Here is a 13,176-nt window from a genome sequence, read left to right on the forward strand (position 1 = left end):
CGTAGCCGATATTCATTAACATTGCGCCAGCGGTGTAGTGTAAACCTTTATGTAGCAAAATTACAGAAGAACATGGAAACATTCATGCAATATTAATGGATTCAGCTGGGATTTAAAAATATCCCTGAATCAGGCGCATTTGTCACAACCAATCTCTATTTTATAATTGTTTAAACTTTTTGGGGGGTGTTAAAATGAAATATTGTTGAATATGAATTATCCATGCACTGTAATTTGCATGCAGATTTGAGCATCTTTATCATGCTGTCATAATCCAATATTTTTTTCAACAGGAGGAGTAACAAGCTTTATTTAAAAAAATATATACAATATTAAAAAAAAAATGTGTGCATTTAATACAATATTAGAGAAAACAGGACCCGGAATTCAGGCACGCTTATATTAATTGGTAAGTCCTAACACCAAAAATGGCGAAATGATCAATGGATACTATTCGAAAAACTCGGTCATTCATTCTGCGGACTTTAATGAATCATTAAGCAGCAGTGTATTCAGTGAGCTCAACGTGAATGTGTGTGCGTGTGCGCGTGTGTGTGTGTGTTATCTAGGCTGGTGTGTGTGTGTGTGTGTGTGTGTGTGTGTGTGTGTGTGTGTGTGTGTGTGCGTGTGTGTGTGTGTGTGTGTGTGTGTGTGTGTGTGTGTGTGTGTGCGTGTGTGTGTGTGCGTGTGTGTGTGTGTGTGTGTGTGTGTGTGTGTGCGTGTGTGTGTGTGTGTGTGTGTGTGTGAGTGTGCGTGTGCGTGTGCGTGTGCGTGTGTGTGTGTGTGTGTGTGTGTGTGCGTGTGTGTGTGTGTTTGTAGTTTGTACACAAAAAAACAATTCATTTTCGTTTCTCTGGATGCGATTTTTATTTTGTTTTATCTGGGATAGCCTAAAAGTAATTTGCTACAGAGTATCGCATAGCCTATAATTACTATATCAACACAAAATTATTTCCAGCTTGAAAACGATCGATGCCTATACGTTACACCACCGAGTGTTCAACATGCATTTATTATAAGAAATTAATCGATTGCCTATAATTTACACCCACCGAGTGTTCACATCTGCATTTATTTTAATATCATACCTCCAAATTACGATTGATAGGATTGAAAAATGCGTTATAATTTTATTACTAGCCACGTATACAAATTAATGCGTGTATTGCTATTAATCTATCTATCTATCTATCTATCTATCTATCTATCTATCTATCTATCTATCTATCTATCTATCTATCTATCTATCTATCTATCTATCTATTTACAATACACAACATGAATATTTTGAAGGAAGTAACAAAGCAAATCACATATGCATATCTTTTTTTTAATGCTATTGAAAATGTGAATGGCAGGGCGAAGGTGGCGGGTGTAAACAAGTACAAAGATCATTTTCTCATAGTATTTATTCTTTAAAGGCTCCGTTTACGAGTGGATTAAATGCGATCCTAAAATTGCATGCAGAAATCTAAATGCAGGCAAAACTCGAGAACCTCCGTTTTGTCAAAGAAATCGTTTCTGGTTATTAAAGAAAATGGTGGATGTATTTTGCCTGTGATGTTCATTTCAGCCTTTCTTTGTGTCGCCTGTGTATCAGGTAGCCTCAAGGACACAAAAGATAACGGAACGCACCCCCCCCCTTTAACCAAGCTTATACTTATGGCAATCGGGATTCATAGGAATAAAACATATACAGAAATAAAGATACAAGTGTCAAAGCGGCACTGAATCATTCTTTGCCAGACACGGGTCGTGCTGGCTCCAATCCGCGTCGAATTGTTCTAATCTTAAACAAAAATTGTGTATGTCCATATATATATATATATATATATACAAGGTTTGACAGGCGGTATAAATATTTGCAGAATACACACACACCACACACACACACACACACACACACACATATATAATATATATATATATGCGAATATATATAGATCGCCAATCAAAGAGCCGGTTGTTTATTCGTAACAGTTGTCAATGTACATAGACGATAACACACATACATATATTGGTCATAATCATATCTGTATAGAAAATCTTTTGAAAATCCATTCATACCATAGCAATCTTTAAAAAATCATAATGATTATTATTATTATTATTATTATTATTATTATTATTATTATTATTATATTATTATTATTATTATTATTTCATTATATTATATTCTTGTTAATTAAGAAGATCTTCCTTTGTTTCCTTTCCTTTGTTTCTACTCTGCCTTGTTCCTATTTTTTTTTTAGTATTAGTATTTTATGGGTTTCCTTTACCGGTAGAGATTGGGAATGAATCAGACAATATGAAGCCTCTCGCTGATTTATAATGACATTTTGCATGAGCAAACCTGCACAGAAACGCGACGAGGAGACACGAAACCCGGAGAGCTTGGAAAATAGAGAAAAAGAAGCAAAGAAAAAGAATGAAATATCTGATTATAATAAAAGAAAGGGAGAAAAGAACAGTTCACGCGCACACACACACGCGCGCGCGCACACACACACACACACACAGACAATAGATAAACTACAATTTGCACTGTTTAAAAATATTGATTTTGCACCAAAAAAATGAGTGAAATTCATATAAATAAATCATTTTTTAACGCTTTTAACCCGCATTGTAAACAGTAATATCAATATCAATTTAACGATCGCACCAAGTATATGGTAAACGTTTTCAGATTCGAGATTTGCCTCAGCCGGATATCTGTGCAGTTTAATGGGTATGCCCGCAGCGGAATCCCTTCTAATTCAAAGAACCGTGCGAAGCGAAACACCTCTCTATCGAACACTAACCCAGAACCGTGCGAAGCGAATCACCTCTCGATCGAACATTAACCCAGAACCGTGCGAAGCGAATCACCTCTCGATCGAACACTAACCCAGAACCGTGCGAAGCGAATCACCTCTCGATCGAACACTAACCCAGAACCGTGCGAAGCGAATCACCTCTCGATCGAACACTAACCCAGAACCGTGCGAAGCGAATCACCTCTCGATCGAACACTAACCCAGAACCGTGCGAAGCGAATCACCTCTCGATCGAACACTAACCCAGAACCGTGCGAAGCGAATCACCTCTCGATCGAACACTAACCCAGACCTGACGTGGCGCATATTAAAAAAATAAATCGTTTGTACTCCGCCATTAGCGGTCTATAAAAGATAATAATTTATGAATAATTGCTTTTTCAACCACCTTCCACTGTACGTACTGTAAATACTACCGCTGACTAATAATTCAAACGACTGTCTTGTTTAATGTCCCTTCGGGGAACTGTACTCTGGCGCTCGTTAGCTTATTTAGTTTCTATTCATTTCTACAATGCGAGCGTGTACTTTAAAACAATTCGGTCCCTATATATATAATATATATATAATAATATATTATATATAATATATATATATATATATATATATATATATATATATATACGATAATATATTTAAACAACTAAAGATACAAGGGATAGTCAATTATGTAAACCTTTCTTCTATTTAATACGGAAAAATGCCCTTTTCTAGTTCACAGTATTATTATTATTATTATTATTATTATTATTATTATTTATTATTATTATTATTATTATTATTATTGGAACAAATGTTAATTTGACTGTTGTAAAATTAAAAACTCTAAACCCGTGGCATAGTTTTCAAATCAATCCTCTCTTATAGCCGAGTCCAAGTAGTCGATTTCTCGCAGGTTTGATTACAGGCGTTCTGCAGGCAATACGTTTAGAACACTGTGAACACGTCTGCGTTCCATCCGACACGTTTGCAGAGTTCTGATTTGAGTGGGACAGGCAGAATCGTGCTGGCAATCTTAGAACGTTGTCTTAACATAGACACTTTGGTGATAACAGCGTGGTCTCAATGTCAGTTTTCAACGCCGGGGTTGTAAAGATTACCAGAACCACTGTGCAGTAACCCACGCATTTAGTTTTTGGTCTTCTTTCCAATGCGTCCAGACAGTCGGGTGCACGATTCGGTTTAACAACACCAAATCAATTTTTAAACCAATAATAAATCACGACCTTGGTTAAAACAAACAAAAAAACAACAACAACAACCAAAAACCACAAGGCTGTCCCACAAGAGCTTCCAAAAACTCCAGTGAGGTCCAAGCGATGCATTCATTCTTCAGATAATCACAATCCACCCAACACTGCTGGAAGTCCCGGCCGCTCGGGTGCGATAATAAAACAGAGGCACGTTTGTATTTGTTTGATTGCTTCGACACCGAATCTCAGCGCCTCTCCGTTTCGAGGTCCATTTGGAGTTTGAAATAGCAGGTAAGACAGCAGGAAGAGCGGCTGCGTTATACACGGCGGTCCAGCTTTCTCGCCACATTCCGTTTGTGAGATATAATTAATTGCCCGACGTTTGACCTGCGCAGGATTATTCGCGAGTCTACTTTTTTTTGTCTCGCTCTAGATTAAGACAGATGCCTTGCAATAGGTAACTAAGAGGTTAAAGGGCAGGGGTCCTCTCTCTCTTTCTCCCTCTCCCTCTCCCGCTCTCCCTCTCTCCGGCTCCCTTGTTTGTATTCTGTTTCATGAAAACGTTTCAGTGTGAAAACTTTTTAATGTTTTGTTTCGACAGCATGTAAACCCTGAGCAAACTAGCTTCACCGACTAAGGGGTGGGTGGGGGTGGGGGTGGGGGGGGGGAGATTCCATATTCCGCTAAGGTAGTTTTGAGAATAATTTGGAGACTTTGAAAATGACTGCTAACGGATGTTGAAGGTTAGGTGTAAAAAACGAGGACTTTTGGGAGCGTGATTTATGACCCGAAGAAGGACTTGTTTACCCGCTGCCTGGTCCTAATTATAAAAGCTTTTTTTTTTTTTTTCCTAGGGAAAGACATTCCACAAACACTATCCATTCCTTCTTTTGGTTTTGCTTTTGTTTAACCTTTACTGCATCCCTCGGTGTATCCAATATTAGACAAACCTGCATGAAAATAGGATTAAGAGCATTTGTACTTAGCCCTATGCCACAACCACAAACGTGTGTTCACTATTTTAAAAATAACAGCCATGCTCGGTGTTTACACTGTGCAATGATTATTCAGCTTTTATTTAAAATGCCATTTAAGAGATATTCGTGTTTGCGCACAGATGACAACGCAGGTACTGGCTAAACTCATTGTCATTGATTTAAGACTATAGGCTGTATTTGCTTAGCCTGTTGTATGTTTGCATTAAGGATTCTATATTCCAATCTACAAGAATGCAAGGCGACATTACAGTTTGCATTACAGAACCGAAGCGGTTGTAGAATTATTGCACAAATGTTTCATTTTCCACGTTTCTTTATTATTATTATTATTATATTATTATTATTATTATTATTATTATTATTATTATTATTATTATTATTACAGACTAGTTCATATTTCATATTGTATATGCACCGGTAGGCGTGACGTACAGTATAAGATAGATTTGGACTTGATTCAGGTCTCTGGAATAGCCAGCTGTCCAATGCTGGCATGCCTGAAGTTCCCGGCTTCTACTGTGCTTTGCAGAAGGAAACTTTTACAAATTGCATTCCGTTTCCCGAGGCCAGTACATTGTCAGAGAGCTGCGCTCCTGCGCCCAGCCGTCAGATTTTAGCAGAAAATTGCTTTGCATTAAATTTCCCTCAGCCCTATCCAAATCATTTTTTTGGTAGCCCCAAGCTAAAAATGGAAATTTTGACCCAGCGGTTTATGCGTTCAGGAATGCAAGATGAGAGGAAACCGCGGCTATAAGTGGCTATAATTAAATTGATTTTATCATAAATCACAACCATGAGGGCGAAGACTGGAGAATAACTGAAGTGAAATATGTGTGACGTGCTGGCGTGCTCACTGTGGCAGCTCCTGAATATTTGTACGTGGTATTTATATTATTATTATTATTATTATTATTATTATTATTATTTGCATAATAATTAAAATAATATTAATAATATAATAATAATCACGACAAATATGAAAGGGACAATAAAAACCCCCCGTTATCAACATATTGAAAATAATGTGTACAGACCATGTGCATATGCCGTATATATATATATATATATATATATATATATATATATATATATATATATATATATATATATATATAGAGAGAGAGAGAGAGAGAGAGAGAGAGAGAGAGAGATAGATAGATAGATAGATAGATAGATAGATAGATAGATAGATAGATAGATAGATAGATAGACCATTCTCAGTAGTAGTGGTAGTATATTGTATTCTATTTATTATATTGCCTTGTGTCTGCACTTTTCCATTGCAACGAGCAGAAGGGTGGTTGACCTTAAAACCGCCGAGTTGCTCCTCAGCCTCTTTGTTCACATTGAAGGCATTGACGTTCTGTTAAAGATTACCGCGATGTCTCCGGCTCCTCTAATTAAAAATTAACCCAAACCTCTCTTCCAGCGAGGGCGCTGCGTGGCATGGGAAATCTGCCTTTTGCTGCAGCGATGAGCCCGAGAGATCAAATCGCTTTACAGTACAGATGGACCAGAGAGACACAATCAAGAAGAAAAAAAAAAAGTGCATGGAATGTGCATTCCAGCACATTCCATCCTGCGCCCGACTTCCAAACGCGTTTTACCTGTAAATAATATTACGAGAGAGAGAGAGAGAGAGATAGAGAGAGAGAGAGATAGAGAGAGAGATAGAGAGGGGGGGGCGCTCTGGAAAGGTCAACCATTCTTGCTGTTCACTGATCCTTTTTAGAATCTTCTCCCCGTCGTCCACATTATCTTATAGCAACCGATGCGTTTCATCAGTGACACCAAATAAGATTTTTTGAGGGGTTGGGGGTGGGTGGGAGGGGTGCAATTAAAATGCAATGAAATATCCTGATCAGGCTGGGTTAACTCAATTAATTTGGAGTTGGTGTAACAATTATTTTCCTTTTTGTAGCTCAAGTTAGCCCAATGCAACAATGATATTGGAAGATGAGTTGTATCCCATATAGGGGGGACGGGACCAGCAAGGCTGCAAATAGATTTGAATTGTAATCCAGCGGTCTTTAGTAGAATGGGAAGTAGCGTGGGTGTAGACCAGACCCACCGCTTCAGCGTAGCTCTCAATAGAAAAAAAAGTGCCGATTCGGTGTTATCAGAGTCAAATACTACCAGCGACCTCGCATCTCTCTCTCTCTCTCTCTCTCTCTCTCTCTCTCTCTCTCTCTCTCTCTCTCTCTCTGTTTCTCTCTCTCTCTCTCTGTCTTCTCTCTCTTTCTCTCTGTTTCTCCGGAGTCTGGAGTTGCAAAGTCTTCAATCGTGCAAGAAAAGAAAAATAAGGATTAAAAAAAAAAAAAAAAACGAATCAAATTTTCCATCAGGATTTCTTATATTGTTCAGTAGCTCATCAGTTGCATTTGGATACTTCTTTACCATTGCAAGAAGGAACGCAATAAAACACGGAGCTGTATGGAGCAGAAGATAAAAAAAACACAACGGTCCAGGAATGTGCATACTGTGAAAGTTTTTGTCTAACTTGGAAAAAAATAGAGGGGAGGAGAGAAAGTAAAAAAGAGAGAGAGAGCGAAAAAAACTGTTTCATTTTAAGAATCCCCTTTAAACAAGCGTATGTTGACGTATATAGATCACGTGAGCGCATAATTGAAAGCATTATTTTGGCATTTGGATGGAGCTAGCCTTATCGTCGCCAGAGCCGTGATCGCCCGGCCTCTAACGCTAGTTAATAACAACTGCGTGGTTTTAAAAATAATGCACACCACTAATGTGAGGGCAGCTTTCTGGAAACCAAAGACTTCATGAAAGAGACTGGGATTTTTATTTTATTTTGTTATATATATATATAAATACATATAATGTGTATATATATCTATCTATCTATCTTTCTATATGTAAATATACATGTATATTTGGAAGCAGTTCAAAACCTGGTGAGTTATTGCTCGGCTTCACAAAGGTCATTTGATGAAAGACTTCTAATTTGTCAACTATAAAGACACCACACTACTTCTTCTAATTCTTTTTTTTTTTTAACTTTATTTTTAAAAGCGCCAAAAAAATTATAAAAGGGGGAAGAACGCTTTATGTGTGCGTGTGTGCGCGCGTGAGTGTGTGCGCGTGTGTGTGTGTGTGTGTGTGTGCGTGTGTGTGCGTGTGTGCGTGTGAAAAGATTGAATATGGCATTTGACATAATGGGAAATCTTCGAAAGTTATGAAGAAGACATTTGATTTTATTATAACCCGAAATAGCATTATTATAATTTTCCAAGAAAAAAAAAATATGAAAAAGCACAGCATGTATATTAACACCTAAAACGATCCATTATGCATGAGCTCTTTGTGTTACTCTTGCAATAAAAGTGCAACTCTCCTTTCTGCCCTGGCCTCTCATAGTCAGATGTGTAATATTTTGGTTTTGATATGCTGTTTAGTTTTTGCATCGAAGATTTTTAAATAACCGATAGGCTCTTTTGTTCTTCTTTTTTTTTTTTTAAATTAAAATTAGCCGGTCAGTCGTTTGCATACTGCTGCCCCCTCCTCTTTGTTTCTGACGTGCACCACAAGTTCGTCGGGAAAAGGGAAAAGAAAAAGAAGAGTCGTTGGCATACTGCAGCCTTCCTGAAAACTGACGTGCAGCACCTGAAAACATGCGACAGATAGAAATAAATTTTTAGACGTTAAGGGGGGGGGGGGGGGTACGACGGGGGGGGGGGGGGGGGGGGGGGGGGGGGGGGGGGGGCGGGGGGGGGGGGGGGGTGTCCCCCCCCCGTGTTTAAAGACACAGAGACACACGCGCGCTCTGTCTGCGAGAGACAGTGTGTGACTGCAATAAATAATGATACAGCGCGAGAGGTCGCACATTTCCAAAGGTCGGATGTGCTATCTGTAATTTATTTAATGGGGGTCTTATCACCAGCTAAGCAAAGGGGTGTTTTGGAACATTTGCATTTTGATTTTTGGGACATACTGCGAAAACAAGAATGGGTATTTTGTATTTTATTGTATTGTATTTACAGCACGCGTTTGTTATACCTAAACTCGTGGCGTGTTTTTTCTACATAGACATATTAGAGTTTTTGGGGGAAGGGAGGGAAGGAGGTGTTTATTCATTCGTATGTTTAATTTCGTTTCTTCTGATAACGTTCTCTTTGCAGTCTTTATTATTTAGTTTCTGCAGCATGCTATTTGGGTAGCGATGAATGTGTGTGAATAGATTATTTTGTTCTGTATGTAAACGAAATGCTTACACACACACACACACACAGACAGACACACACACACACACACACACACACACACACACACACATAAACATGTTCTATATATGTACACGGACATTCTATATTACACAGATACAGTCACAAAATCTTTAGGCCTGTAATTCAGAGATTGATTCACCTACACGATGCTTGTCCCTGCTGCATTTTCACCTCTGCGATTCTATAGCACAGAACGTCCATTTCTTACACCAGGTCCTGTGTTCCAAGTTCGATTTCTTACACCAGGTACTGTGTTCCAAATTCGATTTCTTACACCAGGTCCTGTGTTCCAAGTTCGATTTCTTACACAGGTCGCGTGTTCCATATTCGATTTCTGACGACCCCTTTGATCGAATCTCACATGTGTTTTTTTTTTTTTTTTCAGTTTCACCCTCGCATCAAGACAAGTTATTGTTGTTTAAAATCTTGTGGTGGCAAACGACACAGATTCGGTAAGTTCACCAGTATTCCCAATAAATCATATAGTCGATCATCGAAATTCTACTGATGTTAAACGATTTACTTAGCAAGACAGAGTACTCAAGTCAAACCGTTCACAAGGCTGTGTAGAATTGTAATGCTGGAGCTGTTGTTGATGATATTGTGTGTTTGCTGTTGTTATTGATATTGTCTTGTAGTGGGGGGCCGGTGTGTTTTAGATGTAGGCAAATAAATCAATCTATCTATCTATCTATCTATCTATCTATCTATCTATCTATCTATCTATCTATCTATCTATCTATCTATCTATCTATCTATCTCAATCAAATGTCCATTCTATAATCATAAAGTTATCTTTTTTAGAATGCATTATTACATTTATATAAAATAAACGAGTGATTACCTGTGGATTGGTAAACAAAGACGATAGCACACTAAAACGAAAATGGCGAGATTTTCCACAATCTTTTATTTCGATTCAACGAAAGTGAATATCATAAACCGAATTTGCACAGCAAACTAATTTAAAAAAAAATAATCCAACTGAAAAACATCCAGGCCTTCTCCATGCAATGTTTTAAATTCACTAATTATATAAACAAAAAAAAAAACCAAACACGTTATCTCTCTGCAATTAATCGCAGTACTACACCCGCGATGCTGGTGTGCTCTTGGTAAGCTGTGTTAATATATAAGACGTTTCATATTTTTTTAAAAAGAGATCAAAGCGACATTGCGTTTAGAAAAGCAACTCCATGCTTGTGACGCTCACAGCAGTGTGCGGGTGTAGAATCGCTGTCCTACATACTTCTTAATGGACGCAATCCTCTCTTGACTGATATCTAATACAGAGCCCTGTGATTTCGTGGAAAGATCAAGAATGACGATCATTAGTCAGCACGCCAGCTTCAATAAGTAGCATAACTGCTGCTGTGGCTGTGATTGGAACATTATTAGAGTCTCTCTTAGAGAAATGTTTCATAATGAAACACACATCTTGCACACGCCACAGATTTGAAACACATTTAGTATGATAGACAGTTATTATAGTCTAAAGGGTAAGATAATTCCATAAGGAATTAAAATACGTTGATGAATGTTTAATTTTCTTATTCCAAATTTCCATAATATGTATATATATATATAATCATATATATATTAATATATATATATATCTATATATATCTTATATTATATATATTAGCATTGATATATATATATATAGTTATAAATTGACATTAATACGTAAGTATTAATCAATATATAGTTAAATCGTACGAGTCAATTATACTGCTCTGACACATATATAACGACTGCTTGGAATGCAATGATAACATATAAAGATTGACTATTGCTCATATCATAAATAAACACACACACACACACACACACACACACACACACACACACACACACACACACACAATATCAATAGTTTCTCCTTTTTTTTTTCACGTGGACTCCTAAATATTATATCCGAACAACTGGCTCAAGTAGCACCTCGATGAACCGCTTCATCTCCATCCAGTGTTAAAAAAGCACACACACACACACACCTGAAACGCGCTACATCCAAACTCAAGGCCTGTTTGAAATAAGAGGATATAAAAAACAGGCGTGAAAATAAAAGTAGGCAACAGGCGAATGTTCGCTGACAACCCAGACTAGAAGAAGCAGCCGCAGTATATAATTCATCACAAGCCTCTTCCGTATCCTAGCTCAGATCTTCTTACTTTGGCAAATTAAATATTTTTTAGGGTGGTGGTGGGTGGAAAGTTTAAAAAAAAATTATAAAACATATATATAAAAAACAGCCACAGTTTGCAAAATCTGAAACAATACTGAAAAAGGGCGAGGGAAAAAAAAAGTTGCAGACACCTCGCTTTCTTTCACCAATTTCTTCTCAGGCGCCCTCCTACGTCCTAAGCTCACGAAAAAGATAAGTTCACCTCGCCTGGATAGCTTAATTCTATTGGGTTGAAAAATTTCAACTTTTTAAAGTTGCTGTTTATCTGCCCGTGTGTGTGTGTGTGTGTGTGTGTGTGTGTGTGTGTGTGTGTGTGTGTGTGCTAGAAGTCATAAATCTTAGGTAGCGTAAACGACATCGGTGTTTTGAATAATAAAGAAAGAGAGAGCGGAAAAAATGTCGTATATATATATGTATATATATGTATATATAAACACCTCCATGCTTGTCTCTGCTGTTCATTTCCTTGCCTCTTTCTTTTCCTCTCTGATGTGTAAATGTGTCGCCTGGTGTCACTGCACTAGAAAGAAAAAAGCCAAGCAAATCAAGATTGCTACCAAAGTTTTTTTTTTTTTTTTTAAATACGCCGCTTTATTTGGTCCTGTTAATTAAATTGTGCACGTGTTTTATAAGAAATACGCCGCTTATGTCAGCTCCCGCTCCCCGCCCCCCCCCCCCCCCCCCCCCACCCCCACCCCAAACCCAAACCCAAACCCCCGCTCGGGGCGTTAGCACGTGAATAAACGCCAAACATCAGTGTCATCCCCACTTGAGTTTAAACTGCACAGATAGGATGTTCTGGGATTCATAACTATACCATTGCTTTTTTCTTTTGGTAAAGCTGTCTGCTCCACACAAGGATGAGAAAGGGGATTGAAAGAGGGGGGGGGGTTGGAGGGGTTGCGAAGACTTTCCTGCTGTAACACAATCGGATCAAAATACATTGACACCCAGTTGTTAAACGCGTGCATTTAAAAAGAAGGCTTTTCTTTCTCCCGTGTTAGAGGCCCTGTGTCCAACACGTCTGCAATCAGCATAATTTTTCAGCGGTGACGCTGCTTGTGTGCAAAGAGGATTAATACACGTTGGCTTGCGCGCCGGGCACTCAAAAAGCAGACCTTTATTTTAAAATCAACAGCGCAATGACGTTAAAGGAAAACCATAATAACAACAACACCGTACTCAATGGTGTCATAATAATAATATAATAATAATAATAATAATAATAATAATAATAATAATAATAATAATAAAGATGGCAAAACGACACAGCGCATGGTATGATGTTCAGCTTGGCGCTGCTAAAAGGGAATACAGAGGCCATTGTTATCAGTGAATAGGGCAGTCGGTATACCAGCGTTTGTCCATTCCAAACCCCGAGCCTTCCACGGAATCCTACGAGCTATAGCGCCTCTGCTTTCTGAACGGAGCGAACGTACGCAGAGTTAGAGGCCGGGAGAGTGCTGGCTGGAGCTTTGCGCGCACATCGGAGATATGGTTTTTTGTATTCCTTAAAGCCGTGAGCAAGTCTCGCTTATTGATTGCAGAGAAGCTGAATGTGAAAATATAATATGCCTGCCTGCGCTGCTTTCCTCGTCAGAGGCTAAGGTAAGCTCGACTCAAATAGGCTATCAGTTTGTGAATGGCGGAGCGGAATGTCCCAGTGATTTATGACCATATGACTCCAATCTCGGTTCAAGAAGAGTTCACAAAGCTTTAAGCTTCCTTCCACGCTAC

General features: G+C 38.4%; 1 protein-coding gene across 3 annotated transcripts in view; it reads left to right on the forward strand.

Moving 5' to 3' along the window:
- The window catches only part of LOC121301930 (homeobox protein Hox-B3a-like), a 59,439-nt gene that overhangs the window by 39,447 nt on the left and 6,816 nt on the right, over nucleotides 1–13,176 (forward strand). For 2 of the 3 annotated variants that reach the window (XM_041231652.1, XM_041231653.1), the window contains exon 3: nucleotides 9,637–9,703. The gene's annotated coding sequence lies outside the window, so the exon portion shown is untranslated. Of the gene's footprint in view, nucleotides 1–9,636; nucleotides 9,704–12,705; nucleotides 13,048–13,176 lie in introns of those variants that run through there. The other variant, XM_041231654.1, reaches the window with a different exon arrangement.

This window comes from Polyodon spathula, chromosome 28 (genome assembly GCF_017654505.1).
Source record: "Polyodon spathula isolate WHYD16114869_AA chromosome 28, ASM1765450v1, whole genome shotgun sequence".
NCBI classification, from domain to species: domain Eukaryota; kingdom Metazoa; phylum Chordata; class Actinopteri; order Acipenseriformes; family Polyodontidae; genus Polyodon; species Polyodon spathula.